The sequence below is a fragment of the Anopheles merus genome, chromosome 3R, assembly GCF_017562075.2.
Source record: "Anopheles merus strain MAF chromosome 3R, AmerM5.1, whole genome shotgun sequence".
Classification (NCBI taxonomy): Eukaryota; Metazoa; Arthropoda; class Insecta; order Diptera; family Culicidae; genus Anopheles; species Anopheles merus.
In genome coordinates this window covers 22,449,891-22,473,020 of record NC_054084.1, presented here as the reverse complement: position 1 = coordinate 22,473,020, position 23,130 = coordinate 22,449,891, and the positions used below count along the sequence as shown (strand labels likewise).

General features: G+C 43.2%; 1 protein-coding gene across 6 annotated transcripts in view; it reads right to left on the bottom strand.

The window, feature by feature from the left end:
- Nucleotides 1–23,130, bottom strand: part of LOC121597705 (probable nuclear hormone receptor HR3) — a 118,270-nt gene that overhangs the window by 80,311 nt on the left and 14,829 nt on the right. For 3 of the 6 annotated variants that reach the window (XM_041923704.1, XM_041923709.1, XM_041923706.1), the window contains exon 1: nt 4,388–4,639. The exons of 2 other annotated variants lie outside the window; for them this stretch is intronic. The gene's annotated coding sequence lies outside the window, so the exon portion shown is untranslated. Of the gene's footprint in view, nt 1–4,387; nt 4,640–23,130 lie in introns of those variants that run through there. One more of the 6 variants, XM_041923705.1, reaches the window with a different exon arrangement.

Below are 23,130 nucleotides of genomic sequence, written 5' to 3'. Positions count from 1 at the left end.
ACCGACCCCGGGAGATGATGATGGGCAGTTTTCATGTCGGTGCCGTTGCTCCTTCACTTGCTCCAACTTCGCCCGATTCCCCTAATCCGATCCCCCAGCTGATCCCCTCAATGCGTAAGGCTATTATTTCGGAAAATTCACTCTCCCACTCCACGTCTTGCAGGGGGAGAAGGAATGGCGCACACGTAGAAGTAGGCAAAAGTACCGTTGTACACTCCCCGCGCGTGGGAGATGCGGACAAGCTTGAAGGGAACAAGAGCCCGCGAGAGACGTGAAAATGCCGCACGGAAACTCACACGCTTGCTGCTCCCGAAAAACTCCCGATGCACACAGGGCGGGAGGGAGAAAAACAGCTGGAAGATGGAGTGACTTCTTAATTCATTTACGCTTTCCTCCCGTGGGGTGGCCACCGTGGCGAGGGTGCATTTTGGAGAGGTGTGTGCGTGTGTGTGTGTGTGTGTGTTTGGGCTTTTCCCCTATCTCCTTCTTCTTCCGGACTACTCAAACGTCACGCCGGCACGGAAGTGGATGCTGCAGAGAAAGGTCATTGCAAAATTTGGCACAAGGTGGTTGGGCCCCCGGCCACGGGGATGGGAAGCAATGTTTCCATTATTATGGAAAGAAGGCTCAATATCACTCACTGTTCGCACTTATTAGCTCACCGATGGATTAGCACCAAAGCAGGGCGCACAGGCAGGATTTTGCGGGCCGCTTCCTGCCGCTGCGTGTGGAGGCTAAGGAAATTATGGTCCGGGGGTAATGCAATTTTTCCTTCCAATCAAATTATGCTCCCCTCGGCGGCCGGTCGGAAGGGAGATTATGCGCGAATGAGGTCGTTTCGGTTGCGTTCGATGGCCGGCCGCCCCGGGGTAAAGGATGGTTTCAATCAATCACAGCCCCTGCAAATGAGCTATCTCATGCACCGAAATGCGTTTGGGAAGGGTAGTGGTTTAGTTACTGGCGGCATTTGCTAATTTTGTTTGCCTTGAATGCTGAATCCTTTCCGTTGAGCCATTCATCATATGGGAATAATAAATCACAAATTTGCTAGCAAAGTGAAACGCTAGTAAGGAAAAGGGAAGACTTTGTTCAACTCTACAGAAAAACGGAGATAGATGTTTATATATCAAGCATTGCTGTTTGGGCATTGAAACACAATTAAAAGACAGATAATTCATAAAGTTATAAGTTGTAGCTTGTGAAACATTCTTTACCTTCTGCCATGGAAATATTTCTTCAAATAAGGTACTCAAAAGATTATTTTCTTTTAATAAAAAAAACTACCCAGTAGGACGTGTTCCTTCAAGAGATGGAATATTCTTTGAAAAGACTTATTTTATAACGTCCCAAATAGTAATTGTTTTACATTGGTTCGCAGGATATGTCGACCTCTTTAGTTTGTTAAAAATAATTAAGAGATCCTGTCATTTGAAAGCAAAATGCGACAGTTGCAAATCATGCAACTTCAATCTTTCTTCAAGAATTTTTTCAATAAACAGTCCACGACAAGAAAAAAGAGCTTGTTTTGACCAGGTTGTCACTTGTAACGAAACAACAATTATTCGACCATTCCTTATAATACAGATAAACATTATAGTATATCGAATTTCAAATAAATGGAAATGGTCTAATAGGACCTACAAAGCCCTGAATATATCAATATAGTTGAGGATCTGTTCAGAATCTCGTTGATCTTCGAGGATACACTTCTGGTGAAAGTAAGATCCCTGTGGTAGCTCACTGCAGTTCAAAACTGAATCCAATCCTTTAAGTTAACGTCGTATAATGAATTATTTTTTTACTTTTCTTTTTGATGATATTTAGACTATGATACAAAATGTAAAGCTACCAGGAAATAATTTCAATTACTCATCGAGATATAAGTGACATCTTCAATCAACTTCAATCACACTCTGCGTTCAAAATGAACCGTAATCTCAGCAACACACTACCCCACAGTTCAAGTTTTAAGCGACACGCACGCAACGTCCTCACCGACAGATGGTATTTGGAAATCCATTTCACACGGAATCTGCATATGAAACACTAATCTAATCACGTATCGATTCCGCCGCATCATCCAAATCTTATCCTGTTTCGTGCCACTTTCATTCGATGACATTTTGCTCGGTAGCATATATCACAACAACTTGTGGCGAGGTGCAAAACGCGCATCCGACGCGATTGTCTTTCTATTTTCGGTGACATTTGCGGTCATTTCTCGTTTTTATTTGACCATTTCTCCGAAGCTCTGGGGATTTCCGGAAATATTCCGGTGGCGTCTGTTTTCTTCTTCTTCTGGATGCTGCTTTACGTTATGTACACATTAACGGTTGTCTAACACACGCTTTGCGAAGAGAGAAACGATCGCTAATAGCAGCGCCCCAACAGAGAAAAAAAATCCACCAAAGATCACCACGACCACCAGGTGGGCTTCTCCATCTCGCCGTGATGATTCGTGCAATAAACGAATAGCCACAATACACACAAGACCGTGCGCGCACACACAAACACATCAACATCCCACCCGTTTGGACTTTCGCGTGGTGCAAGAAACCGTCACGATTGCGTATGCGTAATCATTCCTTCTGCGGGACGGGTGTTTTGGTGTTTCCGGACGGAACGCATTCAACAAAGATGTATCAAACAGCGAACCCGTCACCCGCGCGGCCGAGCATGGATTCAAATTTCAAATCACATTTTCGCTGTTATTATGTTAATTTCGTATCAATCCACTATCGGGTGCATTTCCTACGCACCAGACGAAACAGAAGAAGACGAAAAGCATACACACACACACGCCACGCACACACACACAGTCACAGAAAGCTTCAACGCACAGACACCGTGATTGTTGCGACCCACCAAACACCCGCTGTTTGGCGAAGCGGGGCGAGCATGGGCCGGGGATTGTCCAGTCCGGTTCCGATCAGACGGCGCAAATCCCCCCTATACACACACACACACACTGGTGGGCACAGGGTGGCCGGGGTGGCACAGGGGAAAGGGTATACGATTCGATGTGTTAACTTAATGTGACGTTATGTAAGGTGAAATTTTTTAATGCTTCTTTCACTTCACTTTTCACCGGGCGAGCGCCGCCAAACAGCGGCCGAATCACCGCCGACCACGCGGGTACGTACGGCTCACGATCATCAGCCCGCGATCGTCATCGTGGCGTCGTGGTGTGCGGCGCGTGAATGACAATCATCGTTCAGGTAGGCTTGGGCACAGGGGGTATGGCGCAGCCCAGGGCAGGGATTGCGTTCGTGCCCCGAAAGTGCAAAAGAAATGACGAACGTGAAATTCACTGCTCGCGATCGAGCGCGCGCGCGCGCGCCCGCCTAGATCGTGATCGCGTCGACGGATTGGGCGCCTTTTCTCAGCCAGCGGAGATCGAATCTTGTTCGCGACCGGATAAGCGGATGCAGCGCAAGGAGACGCAGTAGTAGCGCACGCCATCCACTTCCGTCGCTTGCCAGTGGTCCCACCACGAAAAATCACCGTTTGTGGTAGGGGTATTTTTAATTTTGTTTTCAGCTTCTTAAGCAGCTACCCTTTTACCCTATCACTGTGTTGGTTGACTTTTTCTTTTCGCTACTTAGGTATGTTGTTGTTTTTTTTTTACACTGTCTCACCCGCGACAATCGGCGACAATGGATTTTAACGGTTCCTTTAGGTTGGGCACGCACTTTATTTTTCCATTCGTTTGTCTTCGCACTTCTGATGATGTCGTTTGTCGTTTCTCTTCTTTGCGGTTATCTCTCTCTCTCTCCTTTTCTCACTTGTTAATATTTCATCCGAATTTTGTTTTGCACAAAACTTTCTTTTACTTGTTGGTCGATTATCTGGCCGATCATATCTTTTGGCTTGTTTATTCGGTGCGTTTTTTCTTCTTTATTTCCTGCAACCGGTTACTATTGAGACACATCCATTTATCACTTCTTTTCATTTCTTTTGAAACATTTTTCTACTTTTTCGATGTGATTTGTCATTTTGTTATCCATTTTGCGTTGCATATCTGTTGTTTATTTTGCTTGCGCTTACTTTTCACATATTGTTATTTAACTCTAATATTTCTCTTTTTATATTTTCACGATTCTATGATTTTTAAAAACTATGAGACATAATTTTCAAAAATCCCACACGAACGTTTTTTTAACTTCAATACACAGACGCTTTCTTTAAAACATCAAACTTTGCTTTTAAACAATCTCACACTTGCTGGCCACGCGGTAATCCCCTCCAGCAGGAATATTCATTCCAGAACCTTCCCACCGTCTGGATCTGGGTTCGTATCGTCACAAACTATTGCGATCCTCTCACAAGCCCCCCTCCCGAGCTGGTACACACAAAAAACGCTACTGGGTCACCGCAAAGAACGAACCTTGCCTATATTGGCTTATACTGCACGATCAGGCACTAAACACTGCCACGAAATAGAGGACAAAAACCCAAAAAAAGCACACACACACACGCGCCAGAACCAAAACCAAACAGACGTACGGTGACGTAACGGAACGTAGCGGACGATTTGATGACGACGAAGAAAAATCGGCGGCAACGACGAAAAACGATGACGACGACGACGGCGGCGGCAGCGATCGATCGCAACCGCTCGATGCGTTCGATACGAGGTACGGCTTAAGACTGGTCCATAGAGAAAATACAAAACATAATATTTCCACCACCATTCAAACCCGACCATACTCGGGGGCCACAGTCCGCCCGACCATACGAGCCAGCCAGCCAGCCAGCCTGCCTGCATGCGCGCGCTCTCTCTCTCTCTTCTCGCGTTCCGTGGCGTTCCGCTCCCTGCCCTCGCAGATGGCACGCACAAGCTGAGGTTTTTACTAGCTCTCTTTCTCTCTCTTTCTCGTTCCGTTCCATTCATAGACCGTCTTTGGCCCCCCTTTTGGCACATAACACCCGTTACACGCGTGCAACATCTCTTCGCTTCTCCTTTTTTTTTTACCCACTCTTCGACAGTCCGCTCACTGTACCATTCCTTCCAACTGAAACAAACGGTACGCAACAGCAGTAGCATTTTTTTTTTATTTGTACACTTTTACGGCGGCGTGTGTATTTTCTCCCGCTTTTCGGTTCTCTTGCTCTCTCGCTCGGAAACCGTTTTATGCTGCAAAGTGCATTCTCGCATGCGAGTCGCTTTTCAACGCGCGCTCTCTCACTCTCTTTCTCCTTTTTATGCTGTGTTTCTCAGCTCAGCTCTATGTTGATGGGTTATGCTGGTTGAGTTTCTAGCTAGACATTTTAGTGTTATATTTTTTTTTAATTATTTTTTTGCACGTAGAAAACAGTAGCTTTTCTTTGAATTAAATGTTAAACAAGAGAGCATCATTTTACTCACTTTATGCTCTCTTTGGACGTGTTTTTCTAACTGTGCTTTTTTACCACTTTGCTAGACCAAGCGAGCAAGTGGGAGAGACAGGGATGGAGATGCAGCATGTTGTTTTATGTTGACATTCGAGCAGTGAGATTTCTCTTGCATGCAATTTCTCTCTTTTTCTATCGCTCTACGCCTCTTTCTCTCTCTTTCAGGGTGATTTTTCCATCTCACTCAACTCAATGTTCTTTGGCGCTTTTTGAACAGCCCAGACCGGCTAGATCGTAGAGTTTTTTTTCTAACGGATTCTATCCCGCTACCAGTGTTTCCCTCTTACCTTTCCCGCACTAACAACAGTTTTATGCTGCTAACATCGCTCTTCTATGCTACGATGGAGCACCAAAGTACATGTATGTGTAGATGGAAAGCTAAACTACTACCACTAGCTTCGATAGCAGCGAGCATATTAGTGCACGTGACACTAAGTTAGTATTAGTGCACGTGTGCAACGCCACTGACGATGATGATGATGATGATGCTGACGGTGGGAGGAATTTTGTTTCTTCTTCATTGTTTGTTTCCTCTTCTTCACCACCCCACGAAGCATCAGTTTCTTGTACTAATCTAGCTGCTTCTTTCCCCTTTTTTCCGCTCGGGATGCATCGCGTGCAATTCATGTTCGATCATCTAATTTTATTTCTTTTTTTTTCTCCCCCCTGAGCTTCGCTGTTGCATCGGCAGCAACATCTAGCATCGTTCTTTTTTGTTCCGCCATGCATCTATCGGCGGTTCCGTTCGCTGTTCTACATTCTAGGCTGCACGCGGAGCTGCATAGAGACGAGCTAGTACAGCAACGGCAAAAAAGGAGTGTCCCCGCTTTATGCGGAGATGTTGTGGTGAACTAACTCGCTGCCGCCACGCCAATGCAACGCAGGCAAGGGATGGGAGCGGGAGGAAAAGTCGTTCGCCTATTCCTCATTTGGGCATTAATGTGATATGCTCTCGTGTGATCCCCTTGTGTGGTGCATAAATCAATGCATGCCTGTGAGCGATCTGGCCTGGCCTGCACATGTTGGTGTGATTCATGCGCGCTCGTGAATGTGGAGGTGTGTGCACATTTCTCGTTCGTTTGAGCCTCACCACTATGTTCTATGTTTTTGTCGTCGTCTAGAATCAGCACGCTGCTGCTCCTATGATTACATCCCAGCTCTAGTTCCTGCCTGCATCATAACGACACAATTGTTGTTTTTTAAATGAAATTCTATAGACGTTGGCTTCTAAGTTTCTTTTTGCTAGCAGAGATGATCAAGCAAAAGAAACCCAACGGCCCAGGCTAGCGAGCAAGTACACCCCGCTACCGCCACCGTGTACGATTATGATCATGATTATGGTTATGAGATTGTTCTTCGTTGTGTTTAATGTTGCTCCCCTCCTACCCGTGCCTTTTGTTTTTCTTCGCTTTGCTGCCCGTACCATACATTTCATTACACTTACACGGTGGAAGCGTGGCCCACAAGAAACAGTGCGCTGAAGCTGAGGCCCCGCGTGCGTGTATGAGTGTAGTGCTGTACTGTGCCGTGCATTGGGCGGGAGTGGTGCGAGAGTACCGTATGGTTTGTAATTGACGCATGATACGGTATTGTTTTGTGCGAGCTTACGCGGGCTTCAGATAAGAAGAGTTGGCGTGATGGAAAAAAGCATCAGCCATCGTTTGCTGACGTTTTGCGATTGAGTAAGGGGGTGAAAAATGCTGTTTTTTAAAGTCAACTTGATCGTGTATGATGATTTGTGTGCGAAAATTGCATTTGATCAGTTTAAAATATAATTTTCTTTATAAAAAATGTACGATAATTGATCACATTTCGACAGATATTATCTATTTTTAGCCATTTTCAAACAAAAGATTTTTTTTAAACAAAAATAATTACAATAAAGGTATTATTTGCTTTGACAACTTCGAGATAAATTGGTACCAAGCTTAACCAGAGAAACTAAAACCATCTTATCGTCTTAGTTCAATTTAAATCTTGATGTTACCGCTTAACAATACACATGATAAAATAATATTTTTTATTATTTTGTTAAAACACTTCTTATTACTCTAAGGTTGTATTGAGGTTTTCTAAGAACAATACTATGTTATTTGTACGGCTCCAACCAAGGTCTTTGTAAGAGAACAGGTCGAAGCGTTTAGAGTAAATTTCCAAAAAGCCATGGGAAATTTTTGACAGTTAAAGTGAATATTGTTTGTGGTTAGCGATGGACGTTGCTATGGAGTAAATCAGAGTTTTGTTGAGCATTTTGCACTCATTTCCTTTTAGAATATTATAGGAATTAGAATCCAATTAGAATATTACATGACTGATATAATTCAAAGAACTCATTTATCATCCGTCCCCGAGTTATAAGCAAAGGACGGTATGCATATTGTACCAGTGTGGGCCGATTGGTTGTTTCATTTTACTCTCAGTGTTTAATTGAAAGTAAATAGAACTTCTTTTACCAAGTTGTAACATGAACTGTGCTGTTTTATGCCTGTTAAACTTTTCGTTCTTCCTGCAGGACCGTTGCAAACGGTAGTGATTCGTGGTCACGGAATGGCAAACAATTAAAAAGGTTATCAATGTTTCTGAATATGGAGTAAACTGCAATTACTTTTCCTTTATTTTCCGGAAGTGATTGCCCGTGTAATCTTTCTGATAGTGAATTTGTCCGCTTTTTCGCGTTAACTATTAGCCGTTTGTTTGCAAACACGTTTTCATGAAACTGTCAAAAGCGAGCTGAAAATGGCAACCTAGCAACGGGCTTTGTATCGACCTGTTCTTCTTATTATATCTTGGCTTCAACATTGTTCCATCTAGTAAACAATTATAGTAACCTGCTTTCAGCTAATGACCAATCATAATTTGCTTGACTATGAATTATCTATTTTATTAAAGGCAGTCCTCCAAATTTTCTATGATTTTCGATGTACGTTTAATCAAGCAGAAAATTATGCTGTCCATATACTAAAATTGAACGTTCTACAAAGTTTATAGAAATAAACCTTTATAGAAGCAAGTACAACAAAGCCTTCAAAAACACAAAGTCGCAACCATTTCCATCTTCAATTGGACGACCTTCTTTCTTTCCCTTGATCGCAGTTCGATCGAAATTCCGACGTCCATTCTTTGGCCATTAATTGAGCTGCAAATAAAGTTGTTAATAAAACTTCCACCTTCCCTTCCCCTTGGCACCAAAAAACCGACCGTTCCAGTCCCACATGCGGGAGCACGAAGAAATGCGGGAGAGAAATTTCAAATATTATCGCACACTGCCTACCGTCACAAAAGGGGCCACAACGATTGCATTTCAATGAGCCGCGCGGCTGGGTTGCATTTCGCGGGAATGTGCATGCCGAAAACACGACCATTGGGCGTGTGAGTGTGTGTGTGTGTGTGTGCTTGTATGTGCTTCTGTGTCGATGAGACCATCCATCTTATTACCGATTCCGCTCACGTGAAATCCGTCCGACGTGGTGGACGCGGCGAATCCCACGGAAGATTTCGGCTTCCCCGTTCTCCCCGTTGACGGTTGACCCATTTCTTCTTTGCTGGAGACGACGCCGGTGTCTTCCTGGCTTTTGGGGCGAGTTTTGGCAGCTACTAGCTACAACAACAACAACAACAAAAAGCCCTCCTCAACGATAGCTTTGCACAAAAAAAAAACGGTAGCCGCAGATTTCTCACCATCGGCAGTACAGCGGACGATTGTTTGTCGCCGGTCGAAACCGTTACCGTCCGACGGGGAACGCACAATAACGAGTACTGTGTGAAGAATCGCTCGCTTCATGATTTAATTTTCGTTCCTTTCCGCGTCTATCGGTGTGTTTGTGTGTGGAGCAAGGTTCCCCACTATACGGGATACTGAATGTTACACACTTGCTGTAACCTACCCTACACGGGACACACTGCCAAACGGTTCTCGGTTGTCGTTGCATAAGTTTCATTTATGTTGTCGCTTCTGGCATGTGCGACCCCGGCGTGTCGTACACTTTATGTTCGGGGTTTTAATGTCTTTATGAGCAGAAAGATTTTCGGTAGTTGAAAGCAGATTTGGGTCAAGCCAGGCAGGAACGGTACTAAAGTGGCTGCCGATGCTTGGGGCGGGAAACAAGCGTTATTATTGTTCTTGCGCGGAACTTTGGAAGAAACAAATGATGGAAAAGCGAGCATCGTTTAACATCGATCAATGCAAACAGTCATTATTTACGCTTCGCGTAACAGGTGTGAATAAATGACGGCCTTTTAATGCCCAGAATAATAAAAAAAAAAACCCTTTTTCTATGTGCGAAGGAAGTGATCAGCGTTTGATGGAGTCAATTGAATGGAAATGTTCTTGATTTTCCCGTGCACGTGTTTGTAAATGGACAGCAAAAAAAAAAAACATGCTTCCATGCCCATTCGAAGCAACTTCCGAACGCTTAATGCACATGTATGGAAAATGGACGCCACTCACCTGTAAAGAGGCAAGCCCGAAAAAAAGCGCTCAATTAGAAAGCCAGTCCCAATAATGTTTTCAAACATCATTACCGATACCGCGAGTGGAGGCAAAAATTACACATCCAAAAAGTGATTTCCCGCCTGGTAAAGGCCGGGAATGACGCCAATGCTGCTGCTGCTGCTGCTGCTGCTGCAACTGTTTTTCTTACGGAAAAATGGATCATACTGCAGACAATTAAAGCGATTACCCTACAACCGCGGCGCTCGGTGCTTCCACCATTTTCTCCGGCTCCTTCATTCGCCGCCTTCAACTGTGGAAGCTTGTGTGCAGCATGGAAAATGGTTTCGAGCGAAGCTTCTAATTGCAGAACAACCGTACGGGTTATTAGCGTTCGCTATTTGATCCCCGTACGGCTTGCGCATGTTTGGTTTGGTACCGAGCCGAATGGAGCACACGGTACCGTTAAGCCGACAATTATCACCAGCGCATCCCTATCACTCGGGAGCTGGCAGGTCCCGGCCAAACGTCCACGATCGTGTGTGTGTGTGTGTGAGTGCTGTTGTTGTTGTATGTTTGATTTGTTTAGCTGGTTGTGGCAGTGGATGAGCAGACTGTGCACCTTGTGTGCTGTCTACGCTACAGGTGGAAAGAAATGTGGTTCGAGCGTATTAGCAGCTACAGGGAGGGCGTAATGTTTCCTTTAAGGATTGACTACTGAATGAGATAATGATGCCCAGACTAGCCCAAGAGTGAGGTAAAATAGGGTTAATTTTGAGGCATGTTGTCGAAAGTTATAAAATGAGTTAATTCAAGGGAAAAGATAATATTGGGGATTGAAGCGGAGCATAATAGGTTTAATAAGCTAAATCAACTATTGAATACTAAAGCATAATCTTGCAATTGTTTTCGGTATTCTTCTGAGAAATTTCATAGCTCATAGTTGAACAGTAAATTTACAGGAACTTTGTCGATTTTGTAGCATTTTGTTTTAAATTAACAGCCGCTTTTATTATTGCAATAGGTTTATTTATTGATCTTATAAGGCATGGTATAGATGACTTCATCTTGGAACATAAAAGACATCTCGTTAACTTCATCTTGGGACAACATACAATAACACACATAATTATTGATTGATGCTATAATCAGTTGTCATGGGTTTAGTTATAAATAACAAGATAATAAGAATCAAAAGTATTTATGTCAAAATTGTAAAGGTTTCATATTAAATATCTCATTTAAAGTCATTGGCACTAAGTTTTGATTCATTCTTGCCTATTTTAAAGCATCATCGTGCTTGAATTTCCGTCTGTAAGGTATGAATGAGCCGGTCTCATGGTACAGTCGTCAACTCGTACGACTTAACAACATGCCCGTCATGGGTTCAAGCCCCAAATAGACCGTGCCGCCATACGTAGGACTGACTATCCTGCTATGGGGGGAAATCAATAAGTCACTGAAAGCCAACCCCACAAGTGTGTTGGCAGGCCTTGACCGGCATCGGTTGTTGAGCCAAAGAAGAAACAGAAAGAAGAAGAAGGTATGAATATTTTGTTGTTGTAAAATTCAAGTTAATCTCTGAAACTATTTGTTAAAAATTATTCAATTCAAGCTAAAAAATCAATCATTCAATTGATTGATACATCTTTTTCTAATTCTTTGCACATTTGTAACGAATTCTTCCAGAGCAAAAAAATTAACTTACAGATAAAAATAGGTTCGTTAGAGTAAAAAAAAAGAAAACGACTATAGATAGTCGTTTTGATACCCGTAACTGCATTCGATTTTCAAATATTAATTTCAGTTAAAACATTTATCAGAAGAAGCTTAGGAACTGAGCGAACGAAATGTCTAGCTACTCGTAAGACTAGTTAACCTAGTCCTGCAAAACAACGCCCATCAGTAGCAATGCTGTTGTAATTTGGCAGCAGCTTCTTTGGCACCATATCCTAAAAAAAAACTAGCTTAACAAAAAACCCGAATAGGGCTCTCTCATTGTAAGCGTCTGTCATTTGCCGATCATTAGACATGTGGTTTGGCAGCATGGGTTTTTTTTTGTTTTCAGCGTCTTCGCTAGATCAATGTTTCATCCCAAACACTTTTGGCATTTCTAACGGTAAGAAGCGCGCGCGCACACGAACAAGAATGGAACCGTTTTACTCCATCCAGACACCGTTCAATTGCACCTCGGTACCATTTCCAGTGACAACCGTGCGCTTTAAAAAGGTGTAGAAGCAGCACAAAAAAAAACCAACTGAAGAATTGTTGTTTGGCAGTAAGAACGAAACAGCGCTGCAAATTACCTCGTCAGCCCTCCGGCAAAGGTGCTCCAGATGCCGTGCAAAAGAACAGCTGTGTGGAGGCAGCCCTGGGTGCAATGTTGCGCTATCGCATTACAGCGCACATCGCTCCGGCTCTCGGCCGCACGGCTCGTTTCTGCCATTCAATGCTGGGCAGGTTGCGCAACAGTCGAGGATCGGCTCTGATTCGGTGCAAGAATCAAGCTGAAAGAAGGATACACAAAAAAAAGGTTCTAGCTACGAGCTAAGCAGAGAACCGTTCGAACAAAAAACTCCTTCGACTACATTTGCAGCGGTGGATATCCTTAGAGGATGCACCTTCTTGGTGAATGACTGGCGTGATGGTTTATTCTCCCCTGCACATTGCATCACTCCGTTATGTGGTGGTTGTTTTTCTCCTCTTTTTTCCAGCTTCTTGCGGTGGTACATACGTCTTGCGATTTATCCACATCCGCCGACGCGCAAACACGGGGAGTTTTGCTGTCGACGATACACGGTGCAGCCCGGCAGTTGTGAAACCGACCGAAGATGCTGTAGGAGTCGGTTTCCTGCTGTGTGTTGTGCATGTAAAACCGTTCGCCCATCGCAGCAGCATGTGTGCGGCTACCATCAAGTGTGAGGCTGCTAAATAACCGAATCGATTTCAATCGATCCATGAAATGTTTCCGTTTTAGATGATTCGTAGCGAGTTTTGTTTAGCTTTAAGTACCAAGGAAGGGTTAAAACCGATGGATGGCAGGAAACCATCAAGTGCATGCTTTAATTTCTCCACAATAGAAAGGATTACTTTCTTCCCTGCATAAATGTATCGTGCATAATCGTTCTCACGGGTCGTGTATGGCTGCTGCTGATTGAACGCATGCTTACACTCATAACTGTACTTTGAATGATAATAACTATGCGCCTTAATTGGTCAACAGTGATTATAGAGGCAAACAAATTAAACAAATCAATCATATACCATACAAATGAAGCAATTTCTATTTTCAAGCACAACAGAAACGAGAGCCTCACATGCAAATTGCCCATAAAATGACTAAATTATATCAAATTTCATCCATTGTTTGCCTAGGGATAAGCTTTGCTGCCGTGATGGAGTAAGTACCCCACAAAAAATATATTTCCCGCTCAATCTCCTTTTTCTTCTCGATTCGCCAATCGATCGATTGCCGCCACGTTCGTATCGATTGGTTTCATAACGTACGGATCTTCTTCGGGCCATTTGTCTCCAGCTTTTTCTGCACAAAGGCCCAGCTTCCCGTAAATGGGCACAGGCGAAAGAGAGTCTCGGGAGGTTTTGGACCTCGGGAAAGGGTTAAATGTCGTCGCATCTTCTTCATCAGAGAGCGAGCCTCAACAGCGAACGAGAGACGAATGGTTTCCGTGCCGTAGCTTCTTTCAATCAATCATCAAGCCAGCATAGAGGGGTTGAAGTGTCTGCATAGCTTAGACGACGGGAGATAAATTGCACGAGACAATAGTTTTGCTGGGTGGTGGAGGAAGTCACATTGAGTATAGAGGTGAGTTTATCGGTTTGGGAAATATTGCCCAGTATAAGATGTAATGTTAGTAGTTTAAATCAATATTTTCGATTATTTTACATAATTATGATCGGATCATATAGAATAATCGGACTAAAATGTAGAATCCTTAGCATAAGCCTAGAACAAATGAATGCTTCGGGGAAACTAATGAACGGACCTCGAAGTTGTATGATGAGTCTTATGTTTCAGCTCATTATAATTCTTGACAAAATTAAAGGAAACGATTAAAATGGTATATGGACCAGGACTAGATGAAGCATCAGATCGATTGAAAATTCCTTTTACGTTCTGTGATGAATATAACGAAAACTCTTCGAAACTGCACTCCCTGGCAGTAGTAGCAGTAGTTATTGCACTTTTTTACCTCCAAATAAAACCTCTTCAGACTCTTCGTTTCTCCTTCATTTCGTTCCTAACGTTTAGCTTGTATCGGAAAGACAGAAGGAGAACGAACCAACTACCCTCAACGAAGCAGATACAACCATTAGATACACGATGGTGGTGGAAGTCGGTACCGATCGGTGATGCGATCGTACCACCGCATATATGGGGTGGCCCGATGCACGTTGGTTTGCGTTTGCTGTGTCTGTGGATGGCTGTGCTACTCTCTCGCTCACCCGTGCAGCAGTCTCCAACGTTCTAAGTGCGCAGACGACGCTGGCCTCGACACGCTCGCGGTTCATCGATCTATCAAACGCGACAAGGACGGCAGCCCTATCGTCGTCCCCACCCTCGCTGCTGCTACACCCAAGAGCGAGAGACATTAGCTAATCAGCGCTTTATTAGAATAATTACCTGAAATTATCCAATGCTGGCTGTGGGGTGTAGCGTGATACCTGAACCCCTTTAGCAGGTGAATTTTGTAAACGGTGGGCAAGTGGTCACTTGCTAGAACGCTGTTCTGCACAAGCATATATCACCCGAAAGGTGTTACGAGGGTTTTTGTTGTTGTTTTCTTGCAACGTTCTAAGCCTTACCATACGCTGCACCACTTTACGACGGAAACGACGGTGTGTCTTACCCATTGCTTCTTGATCGAAAGTTAGTTTGTCCAAATAGGTGTCTTTACAGTTCACCCTTACCCTTTTAACTCAAGCTAGCCGCAAACGGTTTGTTTTTCTTACTTACTGCTTCTTGAGCTGCACCGAAGGTCAACGAGGTGCACTCAATTTGGTCGGTGCTAATGTACACACACACACACGTACTTCCACACACGCACACGGCACAAGTAGTCACTGCGAGGGATGGAAATTCTAGAAATCAGAGAACGCAATCGCGCTTTCGATGCATCGCTACGGGCTTGGCGCTGGTCAAGAATCCGAAGGCCACCAACGCTGCATACAGTGCGCCAGCGTCGGCGAAACGCAACTTTCTGGCCTGGTCAGTCGATGAAAAATGGCCACGATCGAGGCACCCAGCTCGGGCAGCTTAGAATCGATCAGGCGAGCAGGGTCTTGGCAAAAACACACAGGACCGCTCTTAGCGCTCTTTGCTTTGAGCGAACACCAAATTAACCATCCTGTCCAAGGTACACCAGGTTTGGCGATCGTATCGTAAACAAACGCCGTCAAACACCGTGCTCATTACAAGTGGCTGTATCCACCCAACATAAAGAAAATATTAGAACGGTAATTGGGGTTCAAGCTTTATGCTTTGAGCCGGTTTGAAGCCATGTAGTGATTGAAGCAATCGGAAGTAATAAAGCCTTGCTTGTGACGCCTGTCAAACTTTAATGTTTAGATTGTTGTTCTCCAGGATGGAAATCTTTTTACCTTAAAGTAATGCAATGTAGAAAGGTTAAAGGCTCCGATCATTAACCCATCATCACTCAGGAAAGCAAGTTACCCACAAAATTGACCAATAAATTGATTGCTTGTAAATGAAAACGTTATTACCACGCATAATACTTCTTCGAATTCACTTGCTGCACCCCAGTACTGCAGGAACTGCATCCAGTTTGCAGTCGTCCCGCGATCGAACCCGTTCTACTAAGAAACCAAAAAACCCATCCAACAGTGACGGGTGGAATGAACCCCCGTACTGTTATTTATCGTTCACCCACCTCGGCCCGATGGGGATGCACGTAAAGAAAGGATTGCGTTTCAAGTGCCTGGGTGCCATCCCGCGTACAGCACCGTACTGCACCACCACATTGCACATTTCTCACGCAAATAGTGCGAAAAAACGCACAAATAAAATGCATCCCGATAGCGTGTGTGTGTGTTGGAGGGATTGTACGCAAGGCAAGGGAACAGCATTCCCTTAAACTGATAAGAAAATAGTGCAATAAAGCGAACGAACGAAGAGTGCGAACCAGCGTACATGCAGTTGTAGTGCGTGCAGTGAGCTGGAAGCTCGATTCACTTCGATTTGTTTCGTTTCATTTCACCCAACGGGGTTCTGATACGTTAAGGAGGGTGCTTGGTACGGGTGAGTTCGTCTTAAACCGACCATATGGCACCAGGGAGAGTGAGGAAGAGAAGCTACAGAGGCGAATGGGGTGGTGGTGCATCTTTTGCGGCTGCAGCAGACAAACAGACGAACGGTACACGGTGCCTGCGAGAGCTGTTTGCTTGTTGTACAAACATGGTAATAGATTTACGTTGCTTTGCGTTTGCACATGTAAACAAAGATTGCGTAATTGCAAGTGCGTTCACACTGCAACGGGGCCCTGGGCTGGCAGTATGGGTGGGTTTGCCGTGAGCGAGACGCTTGGGCAGACAAGTGGAGAAAAAAATAGCTTGATCTATGGTCTTTAGAACGGCAGCCTGGAGTGTTTGGATGATTAATTCACTGTCCCGTGCGAGGGGGTTACTGGAGAGGCGATTGCACTCGGCGAGATGTGTGTTTGTGATGTTACTAGCGATATTAAATAATAATTTTCCTTGGGAGAGCTGCATGTGTACGTTTGGAGTTGATTAAGGCAATGTAACCTCTAACCAAATTACTTTAAATAATTAATTGATGTATTTAAATGCATCTTTTTTTCTCCGACTTCTTCACTTGACAGCCTTCTCACTAGCTTTATCATATAACGATATCCCAAATGCAGTAGCCAACATACTGATCAATGATAAATTAATTAAACGAACATGAAATGATCGGTAATCAATCAACAAGCGCGCGGGCGCGCAAATTATGACCCACATTTCCAACAGCCGCTGAATGCTTGCCGCGTACTGAGACGTAATAAACACATCGCGAGGCGTAGAAGAAAAAAAAACAAACCGGTGCCCAAGGTTTGTAGAGATAAGTCCCTCCGGTCTTCCCACATCCTTGCTTGACCATTTGCCATGCTTATCGGCGCTCGAAGTATCGGGCCGACATAATTTGCTGATTATCCAAGCGACAGCAGTAACCCTTTACCGGAGTCTTCAGCCTCCAGCTGACAAATGTCCACTTTGAAAGATGGCTGTCAATTGGTAATTTTTTCTTGATCGTTCATTGAAAGCCGTTGCACCTTGGTAAGGTTTGATCGATCCCGGGCCGCACTAGGTGCCGATCAGTGCACAGTCGAGCTGCACACGAACCTGACGATCGCTCAGGGAGCTTGTGCAGCAGTGGCAGGGAGGTGCATTAGCACGCTAGTAATTAAATATTCTATGATATAATAATAACGAATTCCGGTAGAAAGTTGACCATCCTGGCCGGCGGCGGTTGAGTAATCGGTTGAGAAGGGAGTGTAGCCTGCTTTCCATACTGGTGCGTTAATCGATACAGCTAGGCTAGGTGTGGAGGCGTGTTGCACCTTACATGATACGCATTTCTTGGGGCGGTTTCTGTGGTTCGTCCAGAACGGCGCTTAAATGGTTGAAGAGAGAAAGTTTGGTTTTTTGGGTTATGGTGTTAATCTTATGGATGTTTATAAAAACTATCAGGCATATTGATCGATGAATGGATCTTATTTTATGATGTTTAATATTTTCAACAAATCTTGGGTGATATTTTTGATAGATCTAGATTTGATATTTGCGTTACAGATGTAAGAAAGTTTAATCATCTATTCATTTAATCATTATAATCATCATTTCATTTATCCTGGATAACTGACATCAAACATCTCTTATATTTTCTTCACGATTTATCAAGATTCGTAGGTTAATATTGTTAAATAGTTAATATATTTCAATGCTATAAATAGAAAAACCCTTTAATAAGCTTTGAACGAGTTTCTGTTAAATTCGATAAAGCTCTCCAAAATTACAATATTTTACCAGTAAGCGAAGTGATCGCATTTTGTTACCATAAACGAGTGTCAATTCCATGGCAATGTTTGTATAAATCCTTTTTTGTTTTTGTTTGTTTTATGTTGTACTTCAATAATGCAAAATGAAAGCAAAATGAAATAAAAACAACTATCGACAACAACAAAAAATCACTTGTTTGTGTTTGCCTTGCTCATGTCCATAATTTAAAAACAAATTTCAATACCTCCAACAATGCAAACCAATGCAATAAACAACAAATGCACTTTAGCGCATCGAATTGCACCGTACCGTGACCATGGACGCAGGCAGCGCTGTAGATGACAGTCAAGCAGGGTGCCGCTTTCTTGTGCGAAACTCTCTTGACCATCTAACATACACACACATACTGGTACTAGCCTGCACTAAGTGCCATTGATGCACAAGTACGACGCGCGCGCCAAAGAATAGAATGGTCCATTCGCACCTTCGGGCACAGACAAACATCGCCATAATGTGGCCCTTTGTTGTTGTGCTGAACAGTCGATTCGAATTTTGTATCTTCATGGCGCATTTGATCTTTGTTCTCGGTACGGTTGATTCGCGCCAAACGGATGGATGAGGTAGAATCAAAGACCGGACCATCCATCAGCTTGCGTACGCTCGCGCCATGTTGCATCCTTGTGCAGCCGACCGGGGCACCGGTTCTCGCTTTCCGATTTCTGACGCGCAAAGATCACCGGCAAAGAGTTATCGATCGGGTGTGGATCGATGCATTTTCCCCCAGTACCACTACCACCATCACCCTTACCATCCCATTTCACGGGCTTCGATTGTTTCCTTCCATTAGCTAGCTCTATCGCCGGTACGAAATCACACTCTTGAGTGGGCCTGGCGAATGAGTTGGCCGTGAAGAACAATCCGCCTGCCCGTGGACGATTCCCTCGGAGCGGTGGGGCAGCATGGCACGGTACCTTCCTCCGCCCGCCCGCTCATTGAGCGTTTATTGATTTATGATTATTTACACAAACCAACGGTCTAATGCTCGTTCTATTGCGTTCTTGGCTACCCTCTTGGTTGATTTATGCAAAAGGCCAGCGAGATTGTGCACCAGTCGTACACCTTCTCGGTGTCCTTCTTGCCGTCACGAATCTGCAGTTCTGGCTTCGGGTTTGGGTTCGGGTGGCACCGATGAAGGCACTGTGGTTTTTCTTTCATTACGATGTAACTATTGTTTTGTTGCCTTTTTTGCTTCTTCTTCGTCTTCTTCTTTAGGCTTGCCTTGCTGGCCAGCGGCAAATCATAGATGATGGATTGTCCATGCAATTAAAGTACAATAAAGAGAAACATTCTTCGGTGGGAATGTTTATCTCTGGCAGCGCGGCTAGACCCACAGACGGAGGCGTTTGTCAAAGATGAGGTGTGTATTGCTGCTTGCTTTGTATTCACACTTTTACTGTTTGTCTATTGTATTTACATAGATTGTAATTTACACCGATGCAGCTTCGTGTTTCTATGACTGGAGAGCAATTTAATCTTAAATCACGATAAATTCCAATCTGATATTTTAGTTGAAAACTGATAGGAATTAATATGCTTATTGTAGCAAGATTCGTGCTAGAAAATCAAGTTATATTTGAATTTTAAGTTAAACATATAGACAAATCAATCGTCTTAAAAATACCTTGTGATTTGAGTGTAGTGTCATTAAATTTATTGAAATAAACAACAATATCACTCAAAATTAATGTAATTGATGTTACCTTTTATAATTTTTTTTAAACAAACTGCAACACAATTTTAAAATTAAAAATGAATTTAAATTTATTTGGAAGTGAGAGCACAATGTATGGATCGGTATAATTGAATCTTTTCCAACGAAAAAGAAACGTCGTTTTTTGCATCACATTTGCTCTGACATTCTTCCCATTAAAGCATCCAAATCACTTAAACTCGCCGAGCGATGAAGATGCCCAAAAGACAGGGCAAGAAAGAAGAAAAAAAAGGCCCAAAAGCCCTGCTCACAGCCAGTCTGGAGCCGCGTCCATTCCGATCGAACCATTCCTTCCCGAACCATTCGTTCTTGCACGTGTGCTGCCTCATGTTCTCTACCTTTAATGCTCCGGTGCGTTACTGTCCCTTCCCTTCCAGCACACCGGCAAACCTTGCTGCACGTTCGATCGATCCTTTCCGCTCGGTCTAGCCGATACATCGTAACATCTTGGGATAGATCTTGCCTGCGTTCCGGAGCGCTCCGGTCTAGGTTTCGGGTGATCTCATCTTTTCTCTGCTTCGGCCCGGCCCGAACCATGCGCTACAGTGAGGGCAACGACCTCGTGACGTGTGCGATTCATCATCTCTTTCAGCTGCACCGGGGTGCTTTCGGGCACCGCCACACCTCTCGGCGCGGGTTTTGGGATCCGAATCTTGTTGGCCTTTCGCGGAGAAATGCAGACAGCACCGATCGAGCCACATAGTGGTGATAGAGGGAAAGAAAGAAACGATAAAAAAACGGCAAAGGAAACCCCCCTCGCTTGAAAAGATCAATTCAGATGCGATTATGAAATGCCGTTTCTTCGTTTTCTTTGGCGTTGCTTTGGCGTTGCTTCTTACTTGCCATCTTCACCTAATGCCACGGGAAGTGGTGAATCTTCGATTCGAATGGATTGAAAGGTGTTGATGAGCCTGTTGCTATTTATGCTGTTGCTACACTCTCCATCCCACTGACCACCGTTTGCAGGCATACAGTAAAGCGCATTTTTTGCTGTTTTGCTGGCAATTTCTTTCCTCCGCTTCGCGTTCCCTCTTCCTCGTTTGGTCGGGAGCCAGCCAGACGTATGGTTACGAAAGTGTGCACCGAATATTTTCCATATTTTCTGTACTTCCTCGATGCGCTCAAACAGGTTGGCGCTTGGATGTGGGATGATATTGGCGGGTTTTTTGTTTCTTTTGCTATTTTGGCCCACATTGCATCATGCAATCGTTGGTGGGCAGATGAACCCGAATGACCTTTTCTATGTTAGATAATGAAGAGTCCTGATGCAGGTGGAAAGGAAGGAAGGATGCTGCGTAGTGTTTGATATTGGCAGTGATTATGCAGTTGTAAATTAAATTAGACATAAATTAAGATCAGAAAAGCAGTCTCAAAAGGTTTAATAAATAATAAACAATAGTCTGAACAGCATTGGACACTTTTTGCAACAGTTTTATACAGCACAGAAACACAATTGCTCCAATCTATAAGGGATTTTTAATGTAGCTAATTTATTCCAGCCGTAACATTTAAAAGTGTTGCTCTTCGTCGGCATCGAACCTATTCAAAGCTTGAACTTTCAAACATGTTTCAAGTCGATCGCTTAACAAAAGTGCCTCACCAAATCGGTATTGTTGTAATTCATGTTTCGCCTTGGGTTTAATGTCACGAATTTTCACGCTACGTTCGGCGAGAACAGGACTGATCGAAGGCGTGCAGAATCGGCCCAATAACGAACCTCTGGGAGGTTCGACTCTGTCCTCAGCAACCTAACGCTACGCCATGCTGCGATCTTTAATTAAATTATTTACATAAATCAATAAACCATAAACCTCACGAGCGGCGACACTGTTCATGTGCGATGCCCCAGCCTGCCGTATCGCCGATAAGGGCTGCATTGTGCAGCACGGCTACGGTAAGTGTGGCTTACATGCAGAAAAGCGTGTTGAACACAGCATGTTGTTACCTGTCCAGCCGGGGCTGCCAGCAAGCGACATGTTTACAGCGACAGGCGGCAGTGTGTTCGGTCCGAGTCCGAGCAAGATCAATTCGGTCACCGCGTGTGTAAACGCATCCACGACGGAAGCATGAAATTTCACCGATTCCACCGATTAACCGCGCGCAGCGCAATAACACACCTCCGATGCTGTGCCGCTGAGATTATGATTTATGCTCCATTAAGTGACATTCGGTGGCGTTTTGCGTTTCGCGGGCAGCGCCAGCCGTCATGTTTGGGCCTTTCTTTAGGTCACGAGCGTGGAGCTTTACATCCGGGTCATGCGGCCAAAGCACGTGTCGGAATGTGACCCCTTCGGGGAAATAGGATGCAAATGGAAAGCTCACAATCGGCATCACAAACGAGTGTTTCTTTGATTCGAATGGATGAACCATATGGTTGGATTATGTTTCGGAATTGTGAAACATTGGTTTGTGAAGAGTGTAGCATTGAGCACTTACCAATAATATTTTTAACAAGTGTGTGTTACATACCTGAAACGAGAAAAGAGAGAAAGATGTTATAACTGTTTTGTGAAGTGTTTTTACATAAGGCTTATTACAATAAACTGTCTCTCGTGACTATATTTACTGTGTTTTCCCGTATGAAAAGTTTGGAATAGACAGATAAAAATAGAACAGGTCTGATTTTTAATTGTTTTTACACATCCTTGTGGATTTATATAAATTTATAAAACAATTATTACACGAATATAACGAATAAAAAAGAATTTAGGATCGTATCATGACTATAAAGACACCTACAAAAATAAGATTTTTGTAATACTTAATGTTTTTAAAAATAATTAATGTTTTTAATTTCCAGAAATACAAACAACATATCTTATGAGATATATACAGTTTATTCAAAAAATCATCCAAAAATACAAGCATCACATCTTAGGAGAGATTAACAGCAATAAATCAAGGATTCACAAAATTGTTTTTAAAATCTTTTTTATAGCTTTATGAATTTTGTTAAGGATGATTATCAACCTGTAACATAAACAAATAAAAAATATATTTAAAAAAACTTTTTGATTATTTGTATTATTATTATTATTATTATTATTATTATTATTATTATTATTATTATTATTATTATTATTATTATTATTATTATTATTATTATTATTATTATTATTATTATTTTCGAATTATTATTATTTTTATTTTTTTCAAAAAATAATTTTAATGTGCCATGTGGACCTTGTCAGTTAAGTGAATAACTGTTTGAAACAGATCTGATAAGTGAAACTAAAATCTCAACTACGATTTTAGCAGAGCTCAAATCTTTGCAATAGCAGAGCTCAAATGTGTCCGTACCCAGAAGATTGTAAAGTATGGTCGTGTATTCGCAAGGTAGTTTATGAGTCAAAATAAAGACTGGATCATATAAAAAACTTTAAGATAAGTTTAATGATGTTAAAAACATACAAGGAAAATATCATTTTGCAATTATCATAAAATTATTTTGTTTTTTATCTCTTCCAAAATTTTCGCAAGCCAAGGAAAGCATCTGTCCCTA